Source organism: Buteo buteo, chromosome 19 (assembly GCF_964188355.1).
Source record: "Buteo buteo chromosome 19, bButBut1.hap1.1, whole genome shotgun sequence".
In the NCBI taxonomy this organism is placed as follows: Eukaryota; Metazoa; Chordata; class Aves; order Accipitriformes; family Accipitridae; genus Buteo; species Buteo buteo.
In genome coordinates this window covers 24,454,689-24,472,216 of record NC_134189.1, presented here as the reverse complement: position 1 = coordinate 24,472,216, position 17,528 = coordinate 24,454,689, and positions in this window count along the sequence as shown.

Below are 17,528 nucleotides of genomic sequence, written 5' to 3'. Positions count from 1 at the left end.
TGTGGTCTGCAGAAGCCAGGGTTGCTGCCAAAATCATGTGTGTGCAAACACAGGCTGTGGTCTGACAGTATCAAGATTTTGGTGGCCGTCTTCACCGCGTGTTCCTGCCTCTGTATCACAGCACACTACCCACTCGGTTGTGCCGATAATCACTTACATAGCCACGCTATAAACCCGGTCAGAGAATCTTAAAAAGAGACTGCCAAGAAAAAGGGGCATGTGAAGGGGCTGACGGTTTGAAAGATGGCTAGCTAGTTTCGTCGTAGCTCTCTGAGATAAAGTCTAGCAGCAAAAGCGGCTTGAAGTTTTTCACCTCTCCACTTTTCCCACCTTACAACTCTTCTGTACTCATTCTGTGGTGCCCTGTCCCCTCGGCTGTGTCAGCACAGCCATTCATGCAGCCAAGCCTGCCAGCCAGAGTGCGGGCTTTCTTAATGGTCTGGATGTACAGAAACCCAATAACGACATAAGAGAGTTAGCATTTGCTAATGGCTCCCCATTGGAGCCGAAGGCATTGGTCTGCCCTGTCAAACCACATGGCAATTGGAAATCTTTGTCCTGTCGGTTCGGACTGGGCAGAAAAGCCCTACCTTGCGTCTGCTCCTGACCCAAGTCTCGGGATCCTGCCAGTCTGCCGGCAAACCTCCACCTCCCGTTTCTCATCCCTGCGCAGCAGAAGCAGCACAGCTTGTGGCTGTCGTGGTACCGAGGGCTGGCATCCAGATTCCTCATCTGCAGCGGGGGCTTCAGCCACGGCAGAGTCAGTGCGATGGGTGAGGAGCGCGCTTAGTTTGTGTTTGTGAGTCAGATTTTGAGTATACCATAGACTTACCCAGTTAAAACTTGGGTATTTAGTTGGCGAGGCTCTTACTTTGCTTCCATTGACTTGAGCGGGGCAGCTCTCGTGGGCAGTGCTGGTACAGGTGAGGGTCCTACCCTGCGTGCCACCCACTGCTCGATTCAATCGCCTGGTTCACAGCGTCTTGTTTTTCTCGCTCCAGCTTTCCGCCTCCCGTTCTATGCTTTCTCTGAAGGCAGTGCCGCAGTCTGCCCCACACATTTCCAGGTTTATTCCTGGTTGCAGTTGGTCTCACCAAGTAGGAAAGTATGAATTTGCAACCTTGTGGTTATTTTTATATAAGAATGTCTTAATACATGGTGGATGTTTGAGTCTAGCTTTCGATGTTTTTCAAACGGTGTCTGTATTTTGATTTTTAATTTGCCTCTGAGCAAGACTGTCTACAAACACTGGCCAAATCTGCCTATCTGGGACCTGGAAGGGGTCCCTGGAGAAAGCACTTCAAGTCATTTATTCAGCACTGGCTGCTTTTACATTTGGCTTGAAGTCTGACAACTTTCCACCAGACCTGCAGCATAGTAAAGCACATCCTCTCTATGACAGCAGTAGAGCCAAGGAACTAGCAGGTTGCAGGAGTGAATGCTATAAAACAGATGTTATTAGTGGGCTTCACCAAGGGTGGGAGGCTGAGTACAGTAGCCCTATTACAGCCTCCAAGGTGGGCCACAAGATTGCTGTCTTATGAGCAAGCTGTGCCTGCAGTATTTGGCTCAGCATCGCATCCTGAAAATTCCAGTGCTGAGAAGCACTTTTGCGCTGTGAGTAAACTGTAAGCTAGATTTGAAAGGAAAGATTTTGATTAAAATCAGCATTTCAGAGCCTTCAGCTGGCAGCTGGTGTGGTGTTAAGGATGGACATCGTTGGAGACTCCTGCGGTAAAGAGGCCCCATGTCTGAGTGTTTAAAACCAGGTTCCATCCAGTTGTGATGGTGGTTTTTAACAGTCAGAGGAAAAAAAATATTGCTGCATATTTACACATAGGGACAGATTCTGCTCCCATTAAAACCAATGGCAGAGTTCCCGTTGATTTCCATGGGTGCCTGCCTCAAAATGTTTGAACAGTAAATATATTCTTCTGGGTGGGAAACCAGGATAGAAATCCCTCTCACAGCCTGCTCCCAGCACTGCAAATGTCAGGGTTTTTCAGCGCTAGGCTCAGAAACGCTACTTCTAATTTTAAAATCCTTTTAAACTTCAACCACCATATGTGGCCTTACTTCACAGCTGTCAATCAGAATCAACAGCCGGTATTATATTAGCCTATATTTACCTCTATTCTCCCTGTATATAGAATTATTTCATTTTTATAAATATCAAATATATCAGAGCAATTGAGAAATGTAATGTTAGATACAAGCATTTGCTCCCCAAGTGCTTTTAATCAAATAATAAATCTTGATGTGCTTTAGTTTCATTGACACTACATGAGCTGATCTGGTATGGATTTTTCAGTGCTACAGCTTATGCTCTATATGCATTTCCCAAAGTGTGTGTGTGGCTGTGGGCATGTATTTTTTGTCCGTCTCCCCACCTATGTCATGATTGAAAACTTTAGAAGTTCATGGTCATTTGGGATTTTTAGGGATATAGCATGCAGAATTTATAGAAAACAACTTATATATATTAAAAAAAATCCCTAGTTTCTCCCTAGAAATTTGAGACAAAAGCCTTTCTTTAACATCTCTGAAAGCTCCTTAATGCAGAGCATTCCCTGATAAACTGTTGGCTTTGTTTTAAACCTGTAATGTATATATAGATTTCTGTTTCCAATAGTTTTCAGAGTTGTGTACAGTCAACTCAAATTATACAGAGCCAAAACTTATGGCAAATTACTGTCAACCTGTATCAACATTTGCATCAATAACATTTGGTGTCGCTTGATGGATGGTCTACATCCAAGCTTTGGAAATGGGTATGGCTCTGTGTGTTCAATGTGCTGGTAACTGTGCTGCCTACTGAAGGCTGCTCCTCTTTGGCAGTCAGTGCTTCCTATGGATACGATTGCATGATGGACAACCTGCATATCCCAAAATTCTTGGTCTGAGTCAACTAGAGATTTTTTTTCTGTGTTCTGAAATATGCAGTAAGAGGGCACAATGACTGTCCAGAAAGGAGGGAGAAATAGATGAGCAATGGTCTTGGATCACCAAGGTAATCAGAGAAAAAAAAGAAAGAGAAAAACTAAAAGAGCGAGAAAGAGGAATAAAAAAGAGGTTAAAAGAGGGGAAGAATCAGGAATAAGAGGGAAGTACAAAAAGTAAGTAACTGGTTCAGTTGAGGTACCTATGCTTCTAATACCACTCAGGTATCAACCCGTTCTTAAGCCACACAAAGCTGAGAGTAAATTGGACCACCTTGGAGATGTTAATCTTGGAAATAGTTTTGAAAATGCTCCTCGCTTATTTTTTGGTGCTAATGGAATATTAAACAAAGTTTTGAGCCTGTGCAGGCATTCTTAAGTAGCCTATGCCCATTACTTGTAGAGTAAAATCAAACACCTACATAAAGCCAAGAGTTCGCAAGCCTTCCCTTGTTCACTGCAATGAATTTGGCTGCTAGATCTTATGTCTGGTGGAGCCACTCTGTTAAAGTAACGGGATTGTTGGGGGTGTACCTATGTTTACCTGTTGCTCTTCTCTCGTGAGAGAGGAGTGTCACTTATGCTGAAAGATAACAGATCCTATGGAAACGTCCCAAAAGGAAAGAGTGAAGAAGAGAAGAAGTCTTAGCAGAGGAGCAGACGCTTTCATTGCCCACGGTGTCTTCTAGGTCAGCTTTTACTCATGTTGGGATAACTAGGTTGTGCATGAGGATGATAGCAGCCAAAGTGGAGACAGAGAAACCTCCGTTTCTCCCAGCTTTTGGTGTCCCAAAGGGGAGAGAGTTCCCCCCGTGGGTGCTCACACGCTCCTGCCCTGTTCATTCACAAGAGAGAGACCAGTGACGTGCCCCCGCTTGCTTTCTCAGCACAGACACAAAGGAAAACTTATCATAAGTTTCTCTGCAGCTCTAGTGCTTTTACAATGAAATGGTGAAGTAAAGAAAGAACTCACCTAATTTGCAATGCATAAACAATGATCTACTGAATATACCCTTTGGGTTAGAGGTGGCGCCTTTTACAATTCAGCTCATGAGAGCGGTGTCTTCAAACATTTTTCAATATTTTGCAGAGTCACATTCAGTTTTTCTTCCATCAGTAACTGTGCATGCTGTCAGTAAAAATAACAAGATAACCTAGAAGGAAGAAAAGCTCACATTTATTTCCTTACTTTGGCACAAATTACTCACTAGTCAGAATTTTTGAATCTCTTCACCTTTCTGAGGTAAATAAATTGAGTGCCATGCGTCTTAATATGTATGGGTCTTTCATATAAGATGTTAAAAACTGCATTGTGTAGATAATAGGTCCATTGATGAGGGACCAGACTGGGAATTGGCTAAGCTGGGTTCTCGTGTAGGTTCTCTCTCTGAGTGGCTGTGTGGGGTTAAGAAAGCTGCTGAGCCTTGGAGCACCCATTTGTGACAGCCCCTCTCCCAGTAAAGCACTTGAGGGTGTAGAGGTAAAAGTCACCACATACGGAGGGTGTCAATGACTGAGTGACCTCTCCTCCTATATCAGTGTACAAGAAAACAGGACAGGACTTGGGTTTTCCTTCTGGTTTCTACTTTTCTTGGGGTTTTTTTGTGTTTTTTTGTTTTTTTGTTTTTAATTCCTGACCCTCCTTTCCTCTGCTGTGCAGTTTCTGCTGGTGTTGAACATAGAGTGTTTTTCACTGATGCCTCATCAGTGTATTGGTTTCTGAGTGTACTGTACTGATTTCCTAGTGTCTGTATTACTGTGGGTGGTGGCAACTTGGTGTGAGATTCACTGAGATGGCAATCAGTATGTCAGTATGAAGCAGTCTGTTGCAGTTTTGTTACGGTTGACAATTTGATAGCTGAAAAAAAAGGTATGTGTTAAGCTATACAAGTAATGGGGTGTTTGGTTTGTTGTGATACTAAAAATGTGATCCAGTTTTAGATCTGCCTGAAATGTTTTACTTTTAACTTTTTTTTATCAGATTCTGCTTTTTTAAAAGTGAAAAAGATTGTTTCAAAATAAAACTTTGAAATGTTTCAATGAGCGTCAGTGCAAAACTTCACAGCTTTCCTACATTTTAATCTTTTTTAGTCAAAAGTATTTGTGAAATTCAGCACAACTTCATGAATGGTTTCAGCCTCCCCAGAACTACATGGTTCTGTGAATAATATATTTGCCAAAAAGCGAAGTAATCAATCTACTCGGTTCTATTTATAAACAAGAACTTTAAGAATTCATCATTGTTTTACAAAGCTTATTTTGCAAACCTGTTTCTTACTGAATAAATTAGATTAATTTTCAGTCTTGTAGTGTGTCCGTTCAAAATACCAAAACCAAAAAATCCTGAATGTTTCTCATAGTTTTGAATTTGTTTTCAGCTGTGGTAATGACACGTCATGCTATTTGTTCTCTGTGTTGATGTGGACATTTTCTATGCTTCCGTACAGCCCTTCATAAGTGAGAGGGCTTTAGACTTACATAACATAGGTTCAGATTTTGCGTCCCTGTTTTCTCCTTCTCAAGTGTTTAACTTTCCTGGCTGTGCCCACAAAATGGCGACAATGCTGCAAGGTCCCCAGGGAACACTAAAAAATCTCCCAGGGAAAGGCAATTGGATTAATACTATGGATTAGAATATATTTGTGCTTGACTGATTTTCCAATATCTTCATTAACACTGGTGTTGATAACATGGCTTTTAATAGCTTTTATAACCACAAATGCAGCATGGAATGAAGCAAATAGGTCATTAATCCCTTAAAAGTACAATTTAATGCAATGCTTCATGACAGGAAGTGAACAGGATAATAAAACCTTTACTGTTTTAAGCCACACTTAATATTTTTACGGCACAGTTGGCTTGACAAAATACTCTTTGTGAGTCATCACTTCAAAGCAAGGTCCTGGGGACCAATTAAAGTTGTGTCTGCAACCCTCATGCATAACTGCATGTAAGCATGAGGTATTTCAAAAAATCTCTTTCAAGTAATAAGAGTTGTACCAAGATGAAGTAAAAGGGACCTTTTGCTTCAAGCCTTTTAATTTAGTATGCCCATGTGTGGAGACACCCTTGGGGAATGAGAAATTGATTTTCATTCTTTGCATGGATCCTGCAGTAATGTGCAATGCCAAAATAGTCCGTGGAATTTGTCTTCCAAAAATTGTATCCTTGACAGACAGACAATAGCAAGAGAGATTGTCCTTGATTTCAAGCTTATCTTGAAAGAGAACAAAATGCCCCTGTTATGGCTGATTAAAAAGTGAGAAACATAAAAGTAATTGCCTTGCATCCAGTTTGCAATTTCTGGGCCAACAGAACTGGATGGATTAAAGATAAATATGAGTATTGGAGAATTTTCTATTCTAATTTAATCTATGCCAATAACCTGCTGTGTGACCAGGCAAGGTGTTTAACTGCCCTTTGGTTAATTTCCATGTTGAATGAATTGGAAATATGTCTATGTCGTTCTGGTGTTGCTGATATTACTATATACCTAATGTTGATTTCTCATCTGAATGGTGTAGTGAGCATTTTTGCATGAATTTTATAGGTTTCTGGAGAATCGGCTTGGGTGGAAACTCTTTGTAAGTTACATGATGGCTTTCATACTGGAACAAGTTACATCCACATTTTTTTGTTGCTTGAGGATCATCTGGGTAGAATCCCATTCATTACTCTGCAAACAGCAGGCATAAAATGATAATTCTTTGTTGCAGGAATGAGAAAGCAAATCTACCATTTTCATGTAAGTAGAGAATAAACATTAGATGAGCTGTGTTTTCTGATGGAGACCATGTGTTTATGGAAAAATCACTCTCTGCTATAGTTGGATTCAGTGTTTTCATTGTGCTTGTTCTGCAAACAACATAGCAAGAGGTAGTCTGTGCTTCGACAAACTTATAATAAAATATTGATTGTTATTACAACAAATATTGCTGACAGACAAAAATATGGGAGCAACAGGCAGAAAGCAACAGAATGAATCAGAAGAGAGAACTAAATCTGTAGTTCCTGGGTTCTAGTCTAGAGCTGTGTTTGCGGGACTGTAGTATATCAAGTACTATGGTTTCTTTTTAAAAAATTCTACACTACCAGAAAAAAAAACACAAACAACAAAACATTAAATTGTTTCAAGATCCATCAACTTCTCCCCACCAGATAATAATTTCTCAGTCACTGACATATCTTCCTTTTTATTTCAGAATTTCCTTAGATTTTGATTGTGCAGTTTGATTGTGAGTTGGGTTGGTTGAACCAGGACTGAAGAACTGACTTACTACTGTAACAGATCAGAGGATTTTTATGTGTTAGTGTCCTGACAAGTTCATGTGTGAAATGCGCTGTGGAAACGGAATAGAGGTGCAAAGGAAAGGTACTTGCATGAGTGGTAGAAATTTGAGATGCAGATGCAAATGACAGAGTTCACATGAGACTTTAGATTTCTGTTTTCTATCTAGGAAGCATTTTTGCAAGAGTGTTTCTATGAACAACCAACTTTTTTTTTCTCACCTTTCTCCTCCTCACACTTCCTAATTATCTGTCCCTTCCATCTCTTTATCCTGTATCTCATTTAATGTCCTAGGACCATCTTGGAAGCTTGAAAGTAGACAGCTTTGGTAAATGTTTAGCGATGGCTCATGTGCAGATTTCTGAATCCAAGGAGGTTCAACCCGTGGGAAACTTTCAAGTCCCATCTTAGGACTAAGCTCCAAGTATTGTTAAATGGCTGAGGTTAGAAATAGTGGGAAAAGAGTAAATATATACAGAGCTGCAAGGCAAATCTTTACACCCTTTCTTTTCCCTCTCCCCACAACCTTGCCTCATGCACTGTTGTTATATGAGTCAGTCTGTTTCTCCCTCTGCAACCCCCCTCTAAGTGGGAAAGTGGATCTATAAAAACTAATAGAAACGAGAGGGGAAAAAAAAAAACCCCAACCAACTCTTGATCTTCAGACTCAGAGACTTTGACTGAGAGCCAAATATTTCAAACAGCAGCCCTTTCATAACCGGGAGAGCTAGCGCTAGATCTGTTGGGTATGCAGTGTGACCACATAACGCTCAGCACATGTCAACATAACTGATAACCAAATTGTACCTCTCAACCTCCCATACAGCCTAACTTTGGCAGGCTGCCAGTCTCTCAGTCCTAATTAACACGCTGCCATGCTATGACTGGGAGGTTAAAGCCACAGCTTTATTTACTGCACAATTAACGGGTAAACATGACTTAATCATAACTTAAACATTCAGCATTTATGAGACAAAATCCTTTTAGGAGCCCTTTTGACCTCAAGTCTCCAAGCAGACCTCTTGTAATGTGGAATTAACCGCCTGTTCCACTAAGGGACATCAGGGCTCTCTGTGACACTATAGATTTCCATCCCTGAACAAACTAAAACCAACGTCGACTTAATAGACATTCTTGTGGGGGTGGTCTTATCCCAGTGTCAGGGTTCTTCTGGGCTAAATCTGCATCTGGTGGCATCGGAGCACTGACTTCAGTGAGGATCCCCAAGTGACAGAAGATCTCCTTATTGTTCTTGGATCTCAGTAACTCTGCTGTGGCCCACGGTGACCCCTCAGCTTTGATCGAAATGCAGCAGCTTAGTCCTGGTCCTGCAGAGACCTAGGCGTGTGCTGAACTTCACATCTTGTGAACAAGCAAGTTAACTTTAATAAACCAACCGCTCATAAAGTTTGGCATCCATGTACTGTTTGTTTATCATGTTTGGAGCTTTAGATGATAGCTGGCTTACTCAGTTTTAGTTAAGTACTGTAGAAACCCACCAATAAAAAGTGACTTCAGCAGCAAATTTCTTTTTGCTTAAGTGAACTGGTGCCTCAGTACCCAATTTATGCTTTGTCTCACACTCGAACAGACATGTAATCCTTTCAGGTAGACTAGATATTATAGCAGGGCTGGGGACCAATCTTTATCGCTGTGGAACTACCACAGTACGAAGGGAATTCTGTTGTAGCACGGTGGCCCACCAGCAGCACCTGCTCCATGTGGGACCATTCACATGCTCCGAGTTAGGCAGCCGTTCCCCACCTCCAGAATGAAGTAATTTACATATCACTAGGTGTACAGGCACCACATTTTGATAACACACCACCACTGCCACCGCTAGATGTACAGCCCCCTCACTGGTACATGCATAGAAATATATCCCTAAAAAGGATGGGAGAGGAAAAAAGCTTTCCTCTTCTGAAAGCAGAATGGCTTGTTGCAAATAAGTACTGTGTACTGAAATTTATTACTTTTCAATATGGCACAAGAAACACAAGGCAATTGTCCACCATGAAAAATACTAACCCTCTTCCACCTGAGCTCCTGATCTTCTAATATCGTCTTTGCTACCAGCACACTGTTTCTGTCATTGCAGAAAACGCTGAGCTGGCAGTTTTACCTCTCACGCCCCTGATTCAGGCTGCAATGCGGAGAATCTTTGGCAGGAAAGGAGGTGAAGTAAAGAAGGACTTGCTGATATCAACTGGAGCGGGTCAATAAAGAATTTTAAACACCCATTTAGATATATGACTGTATTTTACGACCTGTAAATAGTGATACAGAATAGAACTGATCAAGAGAGAAAGAAAATTGTTCATGTTTCGTGGCTGGGAAATGCTATTTTTTAAAAGTCTTGATGCTGTTGCTAATGCCTGATTTTTTCATAGTCATACGTATTTCTCCTAGGTACTAAAAATGCCACATCTTCTACCATGGAAGACTTAATAAGGACATGTGAGAAGAAAAGTGGATGAACAGAAGCTGGTGCTTCCAGTGCAGTGTGAGGGGAGAGAGCCGAGCACAGTTGCTGGGAGCTGTCAGGAAGCCGTGCAGTTCAGATGGGCAGAGCTGAACAAAGTGGTCCCTCCATGTAGCGTGCATTCCTTTCCCGTCCCCCTCCCTGATCCTTTGAGCTTCTCCCAACCCTTTAAGAGCGGTTTCCTCTTCCAATTCAGCCCGTGCTAGAAGCTGATATAGAGTGGGAGGAATTGCAGAATAAAGGAAGCTTTGTGGATGCAGGACTGGCCAATTCATTGGCAAAATTCCTGTGCCGTCCTACTCACTACTGCTGCCACTGCCCGTGCTGTTTACCACCTGCCTGGGGATGCTCTGGGACGTAGCAGGTAACCCTTGTGCATCACACCACTTCAGATCTGCGTACAGCTAGTCATGTGAGACTGTCTTGTAGGGATGAGTGTGAATGAAGAATTCGGAGTGTAATCTTTTCTTTCCAGCCCTGCCGTTGCCTTGCTTGCGCTGAGAGGGAAACCAGTTACTCTGACTTCCATGCTCCTCGGCTTTCCTGTCTGTACAATGGGGCTAGCGGTGCTTATCAAGAAACCATGAGCGATTTCAAGTGTTCGTTGTGTTTGGAGAAAGCTTTAGTTTCTTGGATTCGAGGTCCCGTTGGAAGTGTCAAGTAGTATTAATGTAAAGAGAATATGGTGGTTTTTTGCTTCTTTTTAATGTGTTATTCACTTCTTGGCTTCAGGAATAATGTGCACATCCTCATGTGTGTCTGTGCCAACACTCAATATCGAGTGTGCCAAGATATGTTATAGTGTCTGTATTTACTATGCACAGCCTACATACCGCCTTTGTGAGTAAGTATGGCAGCAATGTAGTAGGGGAAGGGGGGGAGTATCTGTATGTCTGTATATAAGATCATATATTTGTACAAAGTGTGCGTCTGTGGGCTTCAGAGACTGAGGGGAGTCTGTGGTTCAGACAGTCTGCCTGTTTTTTTCTTTTTTTCTCTGAAGGCAGCAAAATATGTTGATATGGATTTTTTTACAGGAGCTTTTTGTGTTTTGAGTTAATACATTTCCCTCACATCAGATCTTGCCAAACATCATTTACTTACTAGTACTGTGAAAGCAGGTTACCCAAAGGCAGCACCATTCCCCATTGTTTTCTCTTCTTCCAAACTGCTCAGAGACATACTGTAATAAGACTCCTAGTTAAAAACAACAGAATATCAGCACAGGCAGAAAAGTTGAGCAAAAATGCCTATGCTTATGCTGCATGTGTGCTTAAGTATTTAGCTGAACTAGTGCCAAGGTTGTGAGTTTATACAGCAGAAATAGTGCCACTGATGTGCTCTATCTAACTGTGACCCAGTAACTTCATTTGTGAATTGTGTCCAGTGTGATATTTCTGTTCAATATTCCCACTGGTAAAATGAGGCTTTAATCACAGTGCATATGAGAGAAAGAGAGAAGCTTCATACAGACTAGTCTACAATGAAGTACAGAATTTTCATTCATGAGAATAATGTTTGTGATTTTTTTCTCCCAGGAATGAAATGCCTGCACTAAGAAAGTACAATAGAAAGGAAGTGAATTCTTCCTGACTGCTGAAGGTTACAAATAATGACCTCTTCTTTTTTTTTTTTTTACCCTTCTTTTTTCTTTTTTTTCCCCCTGTTGTTACCAACTAGCAAGATTTCTCAGTGGAAATAAGCTATTTAGGCTATGTATAGATCGTTCATCAGAGGGATTGAAATACATTCTTCACAAGCATGCTGAGCATACCCAGCCATTAATAACAAAATTTTTAGTGGTGAATAAAACAAAGGATATTACACATTGCCAGTAGGGAAATTGATTTATCTTGCTTTGGTTGGTTGTCTACATTAAGAAATGTCACACATATTCGAAGTGTTTTGCATAGCTAGTGTCTTGTGTTTTGCCATACCAAAATCTCTGCTAGACGATGTTTTGGCATCTTTTTCTTGACCTCATGTCAGCAAGGAAACAACTACTTTCAATGAAGTATGTTTAGCCAATTAACATATATACTTTATATAAATATGTATGCATGCATATAAATATGTATATATAGTTATGCACGTGTTTAGATATTTTGAGGAATTAGACCGAGAAACTTACTTGCTTCTCCAAAAAGGACCACACTGAAGTGTGTATACACTGACTTTGTACACAATCTTCACGGATGAATTATTGACACATGGGGAGACTTGCTGCTTCTGAGTAGGACTTCAGAGAACTTGTACTACTGGACCTTATCTTTTCCCATTGAAATCAGTGGCGTTAAGCTAATTTAGATTTATGGACTTACAAAACAGCTTGCAGACTGGTGCAGCCAAAGCACAGCCCCTACAAGTGGAATTCAGCTTGCCTAGGTCCACAAGGCAGGTTAGCACACTCTCAGATAAGTTTAACTCAATGGGTTGAAAAAAATATGAAGTCCATGATATACCCATAGAAGCAGGATATAAGGCATATTATGCTAATAGACACTTCTAAAACTTCCTTTCAGAGCTGTGTGAACATATCCAATGAGCATCGTTAGGCTAATGGTGATGATGCCACTCTTAAGTATTTATAAATTTTCCCACTACATCTTGAAAGACAGAAAATACTTAAGTTACATCCTGAAAATGAAAATTTGGAAGACTTATAACACTAAATTTGTTAATGTCCAGATTTGGCTTGAGGATTTTGTGTTTGTTTGGTATTGGGTTTTTTTTCCTAAACTTATTGAGATCAATGATACATACAAGCAAAATTTGGAAATTCCTTACTGTAGCTGATTTTGAGTTCATTGAGCAGAAAATATCTGATCAGAACATACACGGAAAATTTTTTTGTGTGGCTTTTTTTGTTTTCAGTACTAACATAAATAAACTGTTCAACTGATTTTGTATAAACTTTCCAAAAAAAATCTCAAGCATGGAAAATTTCAGCCCAAAATGGAGTTTATTTGAGAAAATTACAAGCAACAGAAAAAGAGGGTTAGAATGGAAATCTGAACTCCTCATTAACTAGAGTTAAGTGCCAACTTAAATGCCAGGGTTTTTTTCTGTTAATATTTGGTTTAAAGTTACATGCAGGTTTGGAAGAGCTTAGCTCTTTTTAACCCCTTTTTTATTGCTGTCACTGACTTAGTTTTGTTTCAAAGTGATGGCACGAGTTCAGGACTCAACAGCTATCTTCACCGCAGCGGGAGACATACTTTTTAACTTTTTCTTTCAGATCATCACTTGCGACCATGTTCACACAGCCTTAAATTGCCTAGTATCCCTCTCCCTAATCCCTCTATTACCTAAATCCCTCTCCCTAGTATTTACTATTGGCTGGCTCTAAAGATTTAGTGGCGCAAGCCACTGGAGATCGTTAGGCTAAGGCGGGCCATAGGCTGTCAGATTATGGCTTCTGCTTTCCATTACAGATCTGTGGCAGCGCGAGGAGAAGACAGGAGGTGTACCTAGTGCAGCAAAAAGGTGCACATAAAACTCAGTAAAATACAATGCAGCCGAAACAATGGCGTACTGTGTTTAATCCTTAGCTGGGGCAGAAACCGGCACAGCTTCATCTCTGAAAACAATGGCAAGTAATGTTTTGAGCACATGTTATATTTTTCATCTGGAAATCTCAGCGCCTTTAGGAAAGTGAGGAGATGGATGTTATTTGACTGCTTTTACTCTTGGTCTAACTAAATATGGAGATTGCTGTGGTCTAATGGATAGGACCTGCATCGAACTCCTTAGCAAGCAGCTAACTCCGCTCCTGGCTCTGCTGCAAATTCCCTATGTAACCTCTGGCAAACTTTCTCTTCCTCTGCTCCTTCCTTTGGAAAAATTCCTCTGAATTCAGGGGGGCATTTTGTTGGGGGAATGCAGGATGAGGAGTCACTTTACCAGATTTGGAGTCTCTTTTCCTTCTTGAAGGTTAGCCAATTGAGTTCTGAGACCAACAATGAATGTCTCCATTGCAGTTCTTAAGAGAATTGTCTCTTTTTTCCAGTGATGTAAATTTTGTTTACATTTTATGCTTTCTACTTTTAAAAACCTCCCTCGTCTGTCTTTGTTCCCAATTTTTTAGTCCAAAAGATCTTTTTTTAGATATACAGAAGAAGGGATCCAAGTATGTATTAAAAGCAATTATAAGAACTCTTAATTTAAAAAGTGTGTATTGCAAATATTCAGAAAACATTCAAGTGGTCAGTGACATTGCACTGAGTGTGGGAGTGCGCGCTTGTCTTGTTTTTAAGTTAGGAAAATGCTTAACTTTTCTATAACTGTGAGGAAGCAAGTGACAACGCAGGCACCTGGAAGAGCAGGGCTACAACTCCGGTACTGCAGCTCCGAAACAGGTCCCTGACCCTTAAAAGAAGACAAATAAAAGAAGACTTCTGTCAAGAAGTAATGGCCTGCAGAAACATGCATGCAAACTAAATGGCAAGGTGCCTACACACTAAGGGCATAATCAGGCAGCCTAAATCCCATGAATGCCTGTGCCTAGTTTTCCCTCTCGGCTGTTTTTCGACGTCTCCATCCTTAGCTGACTTCAGTCCTCTGAACCATACTTCAGAGGCCTTCCTTCAGAGCTGCTCCGCTTTCTCCACTGAGTCAGCATGGGGACTTACGTGGGTTATAGACCACCTCAATGTGGTCCTCAGGGACCAGTCATGTTCTCACTAAATGACATCAAATCCTTCACTGTCGTCACTGAAAGCTGAAGTGGACTCTGGTCTGCCCATAGCAACAGTTATTATTAGTTAAAATTTACAAAACGATAAGCTAATGATTGACATTTCTGATAAATTCAGATTCTTTAGACAAACAGCTCCACCACTGGTTAAACATATTTCCAGATTTCTGAAAATTTCACCATTTCTTCACTAGCATACCTCTCTTCAAGGAGATCTAATTATGCAGAAAGCTTGGAAGTGTTGCAACAAGCTGCATTTTGCTGTTTCCATTTTTCAGTAACATGAACAAAAATACAACCTAATGAGCAAAACATTTATTTTGGTACAGGATTCTTCCTGCTGCTTAATGCTCTTTCCTTCTGCTTTTTTCTAGAGTACACGATTTTTCACATTGGCAGGATGTGTGTGGACATGAGCTGAATATATATTTAATCTTAAATTCAGTAGCAAGCACCAAGTTATTGAACAACAATACCTGCATGAAGACAAAATTATGTCAGTCCAATAGGGACTTATGATAAGGTCGCTACTGACTTTCTTGAGTAGACTGGGGCATGCTTTCAAATAAATAGGGTCCAGCATTTTCTGAAGTAGCAATAATTCTGATATGAATGCTTAGTTTGTACAGAATCTAAAACTCAGACTACAACCTTTCTTGTGAAATAGATGCAAAAACCCCATAATTAAAATACATTTTGATGTATTTTTTTTCCAAGTAATAGTAACTGCTTGAGCATTCTCAGTGCTGTCATGGCATGTCATGATGGTTAAAGTAACCTGTATTAGGAAATGAAGTGGCAATTCAGTGCTGCGAGACTTGTGCTGATTATGGTGGACCTGGAATAAAAATAAAGATACAACCTCAGTCTAACCATTTAATGCTTAGACACTTATATGGACAACAGCATCTCCCTTCCTGATGCTAATACAAACCATATGTTCCTTTTTTCCCTGTGGGAAGCCCTCAGGCTAACGTCTGTTAGCAGGGAGCTGTTTGCAACTGCGAGAAATGTTTGTGTGTGGCTACTCTCAGAAACGCTCACAAATTCCAGCTAGCACAATATCATTCTGTGACTGGCACTATGTAACATCTACATTTGAGATATTTCCATGCTCTGAGCAGAAAAATCCCAACTGAATCCAACTCTTGATCTTCATGGAAGGGTCCCTCACAAAGGTACTCCATCCACTTCGAGGTCCACCTGGACACACAGCTTCTTTGGTGCTGATTTATGCAACCTGATATGTTTACTTCACTGCGGATATTTCCTTCTGGTGATAAAAATAGCTCAGAGTGGCAGAGAGCTTCTTTTCTTTCTGACAGTTTCTTCCTTTTTGCGCTCTAGGAGATGCTGATGTTGTCTGTCAGCTTGGAGCTTCATCCTCCCATCAGTTAGGTACCAGTCCTGCTGCTACTTCAGCCTTGCGTGGATGGTGAGCCCTTGTGTGACAGTGACTGAAAGGCAGAAAGGAAAGAGGTAACCTTGCAGGAGCTCAAAAATGAGGTGGGATCTGGCAATGAAAGTCTATGGATAGTTTCAAGTTTGTAAGCTGGGGCTGGGCTCTGTGCTGTAGGTCAAGGAGCAGGGAATGGCTCAATGTCTCTTCTTTTTCTCCCTGTCATTCCTAGCCCTCTACTCCAAAGCTATGCTGGTCTGAGAGGCCGAGAAGTTGAGTCTACTGCTTTTGCAAATAGTGTTGTCCTCCCGCACCAATACTCTAGAGTTTTGGCTTGGGAGGGTGGAAAGCTGTGGTGAAAGTGCTTTGACCTTCACAAGCTTTTGGCAACAGAGTTTTTGCTCATTCCTTCATTGCCCTCAAGCTTTCCCAGATAAGTGGACATGCCCCGAGGCACAATTACAGATGGTCTGCAGAGAAGGAACATAGTCAAACAGAAAGAATATTCACGTAAAGTAACCAGGCTCTGAGGTTTATTTAGTGATATCTTCCATTTCTTAAAGGGAACTAGATTTTTAAAAGCTTTTAGATGATTAAAAATCTAGTCACTTAAAAATCCTGGTAGGTGTCTGCCTGCTTGTTCAGGTGCTTAATTACTTTTTAAAATCTGGTCATCAGAGCTTTCTTTCCATACAGATTTTGGGGCAATTCTTCCTGTGTTGGAACTGTCAACAGCCATTGTTTTGCTGTCACCTGTAAGAGAAGGATATGTCTGCTGCTCATAATTGCCAGATAACCTTTCAGAAAGCATAAGTAAAGATGAAGAAAAATAATGATATATGGTTAAAGCATGGCTACAATATTGCTGTTAATGTGGGTGACCAAATGCCTGAAACCAAAATATAAGATGCCTGTTTTCCCTAGTGAGGGTCTGAAGCTGATACTCCATCGGCATAGGAATGAAGCCAAGTACTATGACAAGTGAAATGTTGTGGTTCTGGGAATTTCTAGCAGGCTTATGGCTCACATGTGTATTTCATGTGAAAGCATGTCATGTGCCTGTCCTGGCTGATCTTGTATACAGCTGTTGAACAAAAGTATGTGGAAAAAAGCTTGCATGCAAATCTCTCTTCTATGTGTGCCAAATAGAGGTGTTTTCTTTTCAGTCCAGGAGATGTTAATTATTGGGGCTGGGTGAGGAAGTACTTTCAGCAAAGGACCTTTGCTCTGAGGAATGGCAGGTTTTCCCACTCAGAAAAATCAATTTTTTTAATATGTCCTTTGTTTCTGGAGTTTATAGGGCAATTTGTAGTGTATATGATTACTAACTAGTATAGAGCTCCTATCAGAAAGCCAGGTGTGAATGAAAAAAACAGCATCCTTTTCGAAGAGAAAGAGAGGCTAAAAGTTTTGTAAGGTATATTGGAGTTTTGCTTGCATGTATCAGTTTGGTAGGGTAGAAAGAGGGTAATGACAGGATCGTCAGCAGAAGAAAAACAATAGAGCCTTTAGTTCATGTACACTCTTTTTAACTGTTACAATGCACTTTCATTACCTGAAATTTAGCATGCCAGTCATGATAATTGATATTCTACTCTCTACCTGTAAACTTCTTCTTTTCTCCATCATTAACATTTCTCAGAAGTGAGTCACTGAAAACTGCAAGGACATATTCAGACACTGCAGTTTATTGCTTACTTTGCTTATAAGGAATCTCTGATCCT